Source organism: Sebastes umbrosus, chromosome 8 (assembly GCF_015220745.1).
Source record: "Sebastes umbrosus isolate fSebUmb1 chromosome 8, fSebUmb1.pri, whole genome shotgun sequence".
Taxonomy (NCBI): Eukaryota; Metazoa; Chordata; class Actinopteri; order Perciformes; family Sebastidae; genus Sebastes; species Sebastes umbrosus.
The window spans coordinates 14905890-14917871 of record NC_051276.1 but is presented as its reverse complement, the minus strand read 5'-3'; positions in this window follow the sequence as shown (position 1 = coordinate 14917871).

The following is an 11982-nucleotide window of genomic DNA, read 5'->3' as shown; positions in this document are numbered from 1 at the left end:
AAAACTAACCTGTGACGGAAGACTTTGGCCAATCACAGGTCATTTCAGAGAGAGAGTGTTCCTGTTGGTGGGCGGTGCTTGGTATTTCCTCAACAGATCTCAACATGGCTGCCAAGTCACAAACTTTCTAATTTTACAGCTAAACAGTACACTACAAGATTTTTCTGAAAACATTACAGGCATTACAGTAACAGAATATTGATTCATATTTGACCTCAAACTAGTAGTTAAAAGTCATAAAGAAAGCCTCTTGCATGCCTCCTGTGGCAAACGTAGATCAAAAGTGCATCAGAGATAGGACTTGGAAATTCATTATCAAAAAAATTCTGAATTCTCGCGTCATGGTAAACGCATCTTGATAGCTAAGATTGGGACGGATGTAATTTTGTAATAGGTCGATGAAAAAGGAATCATTGGAGATGAAACACAGGAAATGGGCAAAACAGGTGTTTTAATCCAAAAACAATAGAACTGGATTATTTAGACATATTTGAAGTAGTAAAACGGAGAGCAGTGTAATCCAGAAAATAAAAGTTAAGTGAGATTACCCATGCCGATTTAACATTATACACTTTGACGGCATCATAACAATAATTTCTAGAATACCTCTGCCATCTGTCCAATTGTCAGGGTGTAATAATGTACCCTTTCATACTGTTTCTTTTCTCCATTCGACTGATAAACATCAACAAATGTCTTGGTAACTCTGTGGCAGTTTGCATCACCTCACCACATTAAACATCTGTGGTGAACGGTGCCCTACAATCGTAAAATAGAAACATTTCCAGCAAGATCTTTTAGACGATAACATACATCAGCGTCATGCACTGAATGATGCCATGCAACAAAAAACTCCCGTGTTTCGCTATATAAGCAGAGTGCGTTCCAGTTTAGGGGCATCAACTCAACAGCAAAAAGACAAAAGTCAAACCATGTCTGGAAAAGGTAAGCTGCTTTTAAATGAAATTATTCAGAATTATTTTTTTCCTGCAAAGAGTTAGAAAATGAAAAACATGTCAAATTCACTCTCAGCATCTCAGCGTAGCAATGCTTTAAAGTTACTTTGATAATTATGTTGTGATTTCTGGAGTATTGATTGATTGATTGGTTGAAAATTCTGAAGGCAAGCTGCCTAAAATCTGAAATGTTCTTACAGTATACTATTCTCTCTCAGTTTGACTCAGTTTGACTGTGATGTTGATTCTAGTTGCACTTGAGCAAGCTTCCGGTTGCCTTGATATGCAGATGACAGCATCATACTATTTTGTGTCTAACCTCCTGCAGAGCTGCTGCTTTCCTGCATTGTGATAATGCACGTCTCCTTTATGGCCTCACGACCCATTACAGAGGGAAACCCAAGCATAGAGGACATTCGGAAGAAAATGGAGGTTCTGGCACAGTTTTCTGCCATCTGTGATCTAAAACATGCAGAAACAGATTACGTAAGTAAATTTATAATATATATATATATATATAGCGCATTGAATTTTCATTCTTTTAGAATTATATTTCATATGAGATGTTTTTTTTTTTTTTTTTAAGTATTTTATTGATAGGACAGTGGATAGAGTGTTGGAAAGGGGGAGAGAGAGAAGTGACATGCGGAAAGGACCACAGGCCGGATTCGAACCCGGGTCCACCGCTGCTGGGACTGAGCCTTGGCATTTACATGGGCGCTCGCTCTACCGACTGAGCTAACCAGCCGCCCCATATGAGATGTTGTCAGTGGTAAAAGCCAAATAATATAACCCAACATACAGATAGGCCTAAGAAATTGCTTCCTCGAGTCACCGGTGGTGGAATGTAGCTCAAGTATGTGGAAGTACTCAAGTACTATACTTAAGTACACATTTGAGGTACTTGTACTTGAGTATTCCCATTTTATGCCACTATATACTTAGGGATGCACAGATACCGGATCGGAACGGATATCGGGCCAATACTGACTCAAACAGTCGGATCGGGGATCGGTGACAATTTAGCCGATCTATTCAAGTATGCATTATATACTGGTATTTTAATTCCTGTTTAAGTTTTCACCAATTTGTTGCTGCATTACAAAGGTTTACACTTGAATAGTGAAAAGATTTTTTACCAAATTTGTTGGTGTATGATTTATTATTTCAATAATAAATAACAATTAAATAAATTAATATCTATGTATTTGTTAAGACATCTCAGAGGCAAATATTGTACTTTTTACTCCACTACATTTGTCTGGCAGCTTTAGTTACGTTTCAGATTACAGTTTTTCATACCTTTCATGTGCAGTCAAAACCATGTATCTCCAAATTTGGTGAATTTAGATCTGATTCTATCTGATAAACTGACAGATGAAGCGTTCCTTTATGTGTTGAGAAAACTCTCCTACTTCTTAAGCTAAATAAACTATTTTAAACCCCTATTAGACTATCTGGAAAATGCATCGTCACAAAGCTAAAAACAGGGATGTTTTTCTGAGCTCATGAAAGTAGAGCTGCAACAATTAATCGATTAGTTGTCAACTATAAAATTAATTGCCAACTATTTTGATAATCAATTAATCTGTTTGAGTAATTTCTTAAGAAAAAAGTCAAAATTCTCTGTTTCCAGCTTCTTAAATGTGAATATTTTGTGGTTTCTTTACTCCTCTATGACAGTAAACTGAATAATTTTGAATTGTGGACAAAACAAGACATTTGAGGACGTCATCTTGGGCTTTGGGAAACACTGATCAACATTTTTCACCATTTTCTGACATTTTCTAGACCAAACAACCAATCAATTAATCGACTTTTTAAACATACGTGGTTCTCACAGGACATTATAAACATAGGATGATCTTATAGAATATGATGCATTGACATAAATTAAACTACCCAACAGTATGTAAAGGAGTTATAATTAGCACAACCTTTAACATCAGCAGTAAAATATAACATACACATTAATGTAGCAGTAATATTAATCCAGAAACATTATATATAATAGTAAAACAGTGATAGGGAACATTTTACTGCACAATGAGTACTTTTACTTTTCATACTTTAAGTTCATTTTGCTGCTAAATAGGCTACCTTTACTTAGAGCTGCAGTGGGTAGAATTGGAGTAATTATGATTTTAAAAGTTATTTTTATAAAACGGCCACTATATCCTGACAGTAATATATGAGGCAGGTAATCTGAAAAAAATCATGCGCCTCTGTGTCCTCCGGTGATCCTAATGGCATCTGCAAGATTTCACAGACCGGAGGAAAAAAAACAATCAGAGTCGAGCCTGCCGTCTCTGAGCAGCTGTCAATCACTGACTAACTCCAATCAAGCGGTCAAACTAGGCAGCGCTGATCAAATATGAATCAATATTCTGTTACTGCCTATTTCTCACCTCAAATGTTTTCAGAAACATCCTGTAGTGTACTGTTTAGCTGTAAAATGAGAAAGTTTGTGACCCGGCCACCATGTTGGAGATCAGTTGAGGAAATACCAAGCACCGCCCACCAGCTGGAGCAAACTTTCTCATTTTACAGCTAAACAGTACACTACAAGATGTTTCTGAAAACATTTGAGGTGAGAAATAGGCATTAACGTAACATAATTTTGATTCCTATTTGATCAGCGCTGCCTAGTTTGACCATTTGATCAGAGTATGCAAGTTATTTACAGCTGCCTCTGTTGAATGAAGAGCCAATAGGAACGCTCTCTCTCTGAAATGACTTGTGATTGGCCAAAGTCTCACATCTCAGACTAGATTTTTAATGTCTGAAAACAGAGCCATGAGGAGGTGCAGAAGTCTAGTTTTCTCTCAGAACACTTGAATTACAATATGCTGAAAGGTTATTATGGAATTTTTGCCCAGTGATGTCAAAAATATTCTGCCTACTGCAGGTTTACGTGAAGGATCTGATCATCTGAGTGTACACTGCTCCTTATAGAGATGAAGGGACCTTTTGAACCCATTAATAAAAGTTATGATAGCTGACAGCTTCTGAGCTAACACTAACTTTGTCCTAATGTCTCACTTCCTCTCCAGGTCAATCTTACAGGAGTCCAACGAAAGAATGAGACCATTGAGGGAATAACTTTTGGAAACACCACAGAAGAAATCCAGGCCTCCATCTGTGCCATCTCTGTCTACCTCAAGAATCTGTCGACAATCATCGGCACTGTCTGCAACGACTTTGCGCACGCTGGCTGCAACAACTCGGGGTCACCCATCCTCGAAAAGACCGACAAATTTCTTGAGCATTTCAAAAGCATTGTCCCAAAACAATGCCACAGAAATGTCACAACTTCAACAGGTTACAGAAACAAAGAAATTGGCTTCCAAATCATTCATTCTACCAGGCAATGGATGGAGACTTTCACAGGCAAAAATGACTCCTGTGTATAAAAAATTGACAAAAACATATGAAAACACTTATTGAGAACTTATTTATGGATCTATGTATTTGTTGGAGTGTTATTTAAGGTTTTCTATATTTATTTATAATTGCCAGTATTTATTTTATTTATATTGAATAATGTCTTGGTGTGGTGCAGTGGTTAGCTCTGCCCCCTCACAACAAGGGGGTCGCAGGTTCATCTGTTTGGCATGTTCTCCGGGTTGTCCGGCTTCCTCCCACAGTCCAAACTTAACCTAATTCATTAGGCTATTTGTTGACTGTAAATTGCCCATAGGTGTGAATGATTGTCTGTCTCTACGTGTCAGCCCTGTGATAGGCTTGCGCCTTGGCCAAATGTTAGCTGGGATCAGCTCCAGCCTCCCCGCAACCCTGAATAGGATAAGCAGTTACAGACAATGGATGGATGGATGGATGAATGAATGATGTCTTCCACATTGTCTGTCAGCCTTGTGCTGCTCTATTCTGACACTGTAGCCCAATAGATGATAATAAGTTGGCAATAATAAAATATGTAAATCAAACTACTTTTCTTGACTCGTCTTACTGTAAATTGAGCAGCCTGTACATCAACAGGTATTTCTATCTTGTCAAAAGGTAAAATTGCCCATTAAAGACGTCTACAATCCACTATAAAACACTCAAAAAGATGCACAATCATCAAATAAGAACCATTAGCGGTGGCATTTGCTACCGTAAAACTCAGAATAAACAGAGTTGTTCAGCAGAAAAGAAAGTAAAAACACAAGTCACAAAATCAATGTCTGCCTGAGGAGTGCTGAACCACAAATAAAAAATAAAAACAAAGACTTAATAAATTATTTAAAAAAAAGAGATGAATTGGCAGTAATAAAATATGTAAATCAAACCACTTTTCTTTTTTCAAGTAATTGTTTCATCTTTGATTTCACTGCAAGAAGACAATTTAATGATTTATTTAATCATCATCTATCACAATGCACCTTTGTGGCATCATTAGGCAGGAAACCCACACACACACTTGAAGGAGGCCTACCAAGGAGATGGAACCACCTTTACAAATATTCATATTTTAGATTTTTAGATCCTTATGGTTTTTATGTTCACTTCATCTATCTGCCTAAATAGCCTATTAGTATTATTAGGATAATGCTGACACAACAAAAATGTGACATGGCAGTCATTTATTTTCCTTATTGTGGGAATGCTGATTCAGCATTCCGAGTATTGTTCTTCTAAGGTTTATTGTGGGAATGCTGATTCAGCATTCCGAGTATTGTTCTTCTAAGGTTTATTGTGGGAATGCTGATTCAGCATTCCGAGTATTGTTCTTCTAAGGTTTATTCAACTTCTTCAACTATTTCTTCCGTACATGTTTTGCAGTTTAACTGCTCCTGCATACTTTCAGCTACAGAAACTGTACAACTATCAAAATATTCAGCTTTAAGGACATTAGTGCTATATCTTTTCTTGTTTCAACCATTTATACTTTTTAAAATACTAAGCTTTTTTCACATTTTTTTTACAATGTAATTCAATGGAGAAAATCTTCAAATCCTCTTAAACATACTCCACTTTGAAATGCTACTGCTTCCGCATATTTTCAGCTTCAGACTTCATTTAAACTTTTAACGGGGTAACAAGTTTTTGAACTTTTAAGCTATGATTCAGTTTTTTGATAACTTTTACAGTTTTTGATTGATCACAGTTTATGTTTTGTGAAATTTTCAGATGGTTTCAGATTTTATAATGGGTGTGTATTGGATGGAATGTTCAAAGCTAGAGTACGTGAGAGTGTAGGAAAGCTTTAAATCTTTTGAAAATTTTCAAAAAACAAATTGCTCCCTCGCCCACAATTTTCACTCTTCATAGATCATTTTTTCATCAAATTGTAGGAAATTTTGCGCTGGTTGCAGTCATGTAGCTATGTAATCAGTCGGACTTACATATTTGGCGATAAATGCCTGGAAGTGAAAGCAACTCCAGGCTACCTTCCCATAGGGGCCCATGTTAAATTCACAACATTTTTTGGGATCAGAGCAAAAGTTACTACTTTTCGAATCTGCTGCCGAGGTCACATTTTTGACACTACACACACAAACTTCGCACCATATGTTCACCAGAGAGTCCTTACTCGTCTCATAAACAATCTAAGCGATAGCAGTCACGTTTTTTGTCTGAAAAGCACTTTTATGACATGTATGTCTCTGATTAACTTCTATTATAAGCTGTCCCACTAAGGGTACTTATCAGTGGCCATCACCACGGCAACGTTTGATTGCTGCTAGACAGACAGCTGATTCACATTAGCCAATCAGAGCAGGCTGACTAACACACACACACACACACACACGCACACACACACACACACACACACACACACACACACACACAGGATTTTAAGGCATAAGGCCTTTTTTTATCAGTTTCATTCTGAGACCTTAATGATCAGGACCATAATTAGGGCCCATGCACTTGAAATTTGGTCAGAACTCTACATAGTCCAATCTGCCCGAAATTTCCCGGGCATGATAAGGGTCCAGTCCTGAGGACATTAACATGTCCAAATTGAGTTACACTCATAGTGCCCCCTACTGGCAACAGGAAATGATATGTTTTATATTTTAATGCACTCCTCCGAGCAGGTTGAATGGGGTCAGAAAAGCCTTAAGACCTTGATGATGCATTATTGTGAAAACTGTGTTTTCGTTGATCGGTGATGCCATGACATGGCGGCATAACATTTTATGTCTAACGACTTGTAGTTTTAAACGTTTACTCCACCCAAATACTACTTTATGTCTAACAACTTCTAGTTTTAAAGGTTTATACCACCCAAATACTATTTTATGTCTAACAACTTGTAGTTTTAAAGATTTATTCCACTCAAATACTACTTTATGTGTAACGGTCTGGGTATCATCGGATAATCCATAATTCCTTTCGAATTCAAAAACAAAAAAAAGATTTTTCTGCTCATTCCTTTTATCATTATTCATTTATGATTGAAGAACGGAAGTCACGTGGGTTTTTGTTTTTTCGTTTTAAATAAAAAACGGTGGTCTGGTCGTTTTTTGTTTCCAAACGAAAAACGAAAAACGAAATTCAAAAAACGATCCAATTTTTGTTTTTTTCAAGTTTCTTTCTGTTATTTTCTCTTTTGAATCGAAGAGCAAAGAATGGCAGTCACCTGATCCGGAAGTGACGTAGATAATGGAGCTTCAAATATGCGGTACATGTTAAAAAAGAAACTATGAGCCAAGGAGTTGTAAACAGTTGCAAGTTTGGGTGGCAGAATGTGGTTTTCCTCAGGGGGGGAAGTTTCAGTGTGAGACAGCTGAGTGAGTTAAAGTGTAAATTAGAGGAGAAGGAGAAATTAGATCAAATAAACTATGATGCAATGTCAAAGAAGAAGAAGAAGCAGCTAATACCTTTTAAAGCAGATTGGAAAGCTTATAGGGAATGGTTGGAAGAGACAAAGAAAAGGGAAAGAAAGTGTCAGGCAGGGCTTGTGACTTCTAATCTGTCTGTGCAGTGTCTTAAGTATACAGGTGATCCTGACTTGGACTCGGCTCCACCAGCAGCCCCTTGCCGTTCGTTGAGAGAAGAGGCTTCCTCAAGCTCAGGTTCTTCAAGTCTGGCGTCTTCAAATGGGAAAAAAAACTTTTGGAAAGTGTGATAATCACTATTTCTGCCCATGAGATTGAAAATGGAGTAATTTCATCAGAAATAAAATGAGATGCACTATTAAATTTCCTGTCATGTCAACGCTGCTTGATAGCTGCTTGAAAGAAACAGAGATAGTGACAGGAAGTATAAAACCTTCAGTAATTGAATTGATCACTTTCTCTGGGGGAAAAATGGGGACTTGGTATTTTTCCATGGCATGGTGTAACATTTCTGGCAGATCACATTGATAACATAACATATACATTGTCAATGTTCGCCAATGAAACTATCAGAGGGTTTGAGATGTTATCAAGTAATGATAGATCACACAGACTTACTTAACTTAAACAGGAAATAACACTGGATTTCCTTATGGCCAGAACTGGAGGACTCTGTGTAACTTTAAATTTGACAGGTGAAGCATGTGTAACACTTATTCCTGATATTTCAGATAACATTACAAGTGTAATAACTGCTCTGGAGAAAATAAGAGATGCATTTGGACCATCTGACTCAGCAGGATACAGTTTTAATGCATGGTTGCAAGACAAATTAGGGCCATGGGGTGCAGTTTTCGTACAAGTGATGATTCCACTACTGACTGTATTTGGTGTTATTCTTTGTTTCTGTACCTGCGCCTTGACCTGTATGAGAGCATTGCTATACAAATGGATTGGGAGTGTAGTAGGTGGACAAATACAACAGTATGTGCAATTAAAGTCAAGTAATGACGATTTTGACTTGTATCCAATGACGGGCTGGATCCCACCATATTACAACAATGATGAGGTTGTTTGACTTTATTTCTCTATATGTATGTTTGTATTTTTCTTTGTTTTTTGTGAGCATTGAATGCTCAAAGGGAGGAAATGTGTTGGAAAAATAGATACATACAGAAGTGTCAGTAAGACAGATAATGTGAAATATACGACTGTGAGCATGCATGCAAGGTTATAAATGTCGCCAAATGAAGAGACTCAGGGTAAATTAACTAAATTACATATACTACCAAATAGGCTAGAAATGATTGAAAAGCATCATAAACTACCAAACAGAATACAGTAAGTTAGTGATTTCAGTTTTTTAAGTGAGCTCAGGCTGATTAATCCTCATTTTAGACTATGATGTCTGAAGGTTGGCAAATGCTGATCAAATGCTGAGCAAATGTTGATCAACCATACTTATTTATCATTGACCATGATTATTGACTTGACTGCTCATCTATAAATGCATCAAAATTGAGATCGAAATTGAGTTCTGTATAACATCTGTAGAGACCCTCCCTGTAATTTATCACTCACTTTTTGGATAAAAGACATTCATGTGTTTTTAGGCAAGTCATTTCACATTTCTGCATTTTCAGCAATGCTTTGCAATAAATTTCAGCTGTCAGCATTCCCACGCATTTTCAGCAGGAAATGTATTTTCTAGTTTACAAGATAAAATCATAAAAAGACAGGGTAAAGTCCCTTTGTTGGGAATTACTGTATCACACCTATTTGACATAAATATTTAATCGTAGGCTACTTCTAGTTGACGGAGGTCACTATAGGTTTCACATGTGTAGGTTTTTCTAAGATTTCTAAGAGGGAACCCCCAGAGAGTAAAACTGAACCCTGACTTTGACTTTTTCCTGTCACAGCCTAGATACTAGAAACATGACACAGGGGAAAAATGACGATGTTGATCTTTATCTAAGGAATCCAAATAAAAGTGATCATCGTTGGAAAGATGGATCAGAGAAATTTTCACATCAGAGAGCCTGCTGCTGACTAAAACCTCCTGCTGTCATGGATTTCCGTGCTGGTAAGCATCTTTAAGTGTAGTTCTGTGTCTAATTTTAAACTGACGGTTTGAATTCCTGCAGGCAAGGTTGCACAACACTGATACTCTCGTGACAGCAGGTCTCTCTCTCTCTCTCTCTCTTTCTCTCTCTCAATCTAATTAATCTCCACTTTGTGTTCTTTCATGTTCATTGCTGCAGTCATCATCTTCCTGTACCTGCTCAATGCACAAGCAGCCTGCGGAATTGTTAGGAACAAACGAGGGGCCGTGAACGCAACCATCCAGCTGCTGCAGGAGGAGATAAACGTCACTCTGGAGTTTTTGGTACTTAATTAAATCTATTTGATTGGATTTGTGCTGCAGAAATAGCCTACTTTTATTGCGTTGTAATTAAGTACTTACACTGCTATAGACATAAATTTTGGGAAAAGTGTCAACAAGTCTATTATAGCCTTTTTCCTAACAAGTGCATTTAATTGTATTTAGTGTGACTATTCCTATGTCTGTAACCTGCTAAGTCTATTCATCTAGGCAAAAAATAATGTTTATCAAAATGTATGTAAAAAAAAATGCAACCTAAATAGTGCATTAAAACAAATCAGTAAGATAATGTAAAAGAAAGGTGAAAAACAGCTATATAATGTATCTTTAAACAGTAAATTAACTGTAAAATACTGTGAAATTAATACAAAAAAACAGTTCAAACTGTATTTTTCATTAACAGTATAAAGCTGTAAATTTCAGCGACAGTATAATAATGTTAATTTTACTTTAATATAAAGGCAACCCTGCTGCCAGTTCTTTACTGTTATTTTACTGGGAAACTCTTAACAGTGTAGTTAGTTATTCTACATGCCACTGATATGGACACCTACTGATCTCCTGCAGGTGACACCAGGACTGCTTCCCGACATCCCCTGCCAGCCCCTGAACATCCCTGGGCTGGTTGGGTCTGAGCAGCAGCCTCTCACCGCTCACAACCTCTCCTCCTTCGGCTGCTACATGCAGAAGATGTCCAAGCGGACCACGGAGCTGTCTAGTAGGCTGTTGAACATCACCCAGTACATCTGGGCAGTGAGCAACCAGACAGCCCATCAGGACTGCAGACCGCCAGCCTTGAAGCAGGACATGGACGACTATATATTTGTCAAATGTCTGCTAAAGCTTCTGAACCAGTTGCTCAGCAAAACAACGTTTTGATTTGTATGAATGTTGCATTTATTTATTTTTATATCTTTAAATTATTTTTTTGTAATTTAAATGGATGATGTGAAGTAAACTTGTTCTGGAAGTCACTTTAAAGTTCTTATCTGCTTTATTATCATCAATGTATGATAACCCAAGTATCCAAAACAACATTCTTTGAAAATGAGTCTACATTTTTGTTGCTTTTATTGTGATTCAGAATCATTTAAGGCATCTTAAAACGTATTGCAAGAATACTTTTGGGAACTTTGGAAGAGAACAAAAAATAAACACTCATATGCAGCACATAGAAAATATCTTTACTTCTTAAAACAAATGAAATACAACACTAAATCTGGGGAGAACCAACATGGGCAGATCCAATCTGCAATGATATATACTGTACATCATCAGGTACAAACCCCCCCTTCACGGAAACAGCAAACAAAAGTTGGAAATCCAACCTGGTATGACAAACATTTAAAAATCAGGATGAGAAAAACAAACAAACAATATAATTACCACACAAATGTCAAGCTGCAGTGGAACATTGGGGCTTTGTCATAAGTTAAACATCACTGTAAAAGTGTTGAATTTTGATGACTGCTTTTCCCGCCTTACTGTAAATTGAGCAGCCTGTAAATCAACAGGTATTTCTATCTTGTAAAAAAGTAAAATTGCCCATTAAAGACGTCCACAATCCACAATAAAACACTCAAAAAGCTGCATAATCATCAAATAAGAACCATCAGTGGTGGCATTTGCTACCGTAAAACTCAGAGTAAACAGAGTTGTTATGCAGAAAAGAAAGTAAAAACACAAGTCACAAAATCAATGTCTGCCTGAGGAGTGCTGAACCACAAATACAAAATAAAGACAAAGACTTTCAGCCTGCAGGGATCATGAGTAAGGGCACTTTATTTGGCTTTAAAGGAAACAGTGTGTAGGATTTAGGGGGATCTATTGGCAGAAATGGAATATTTTA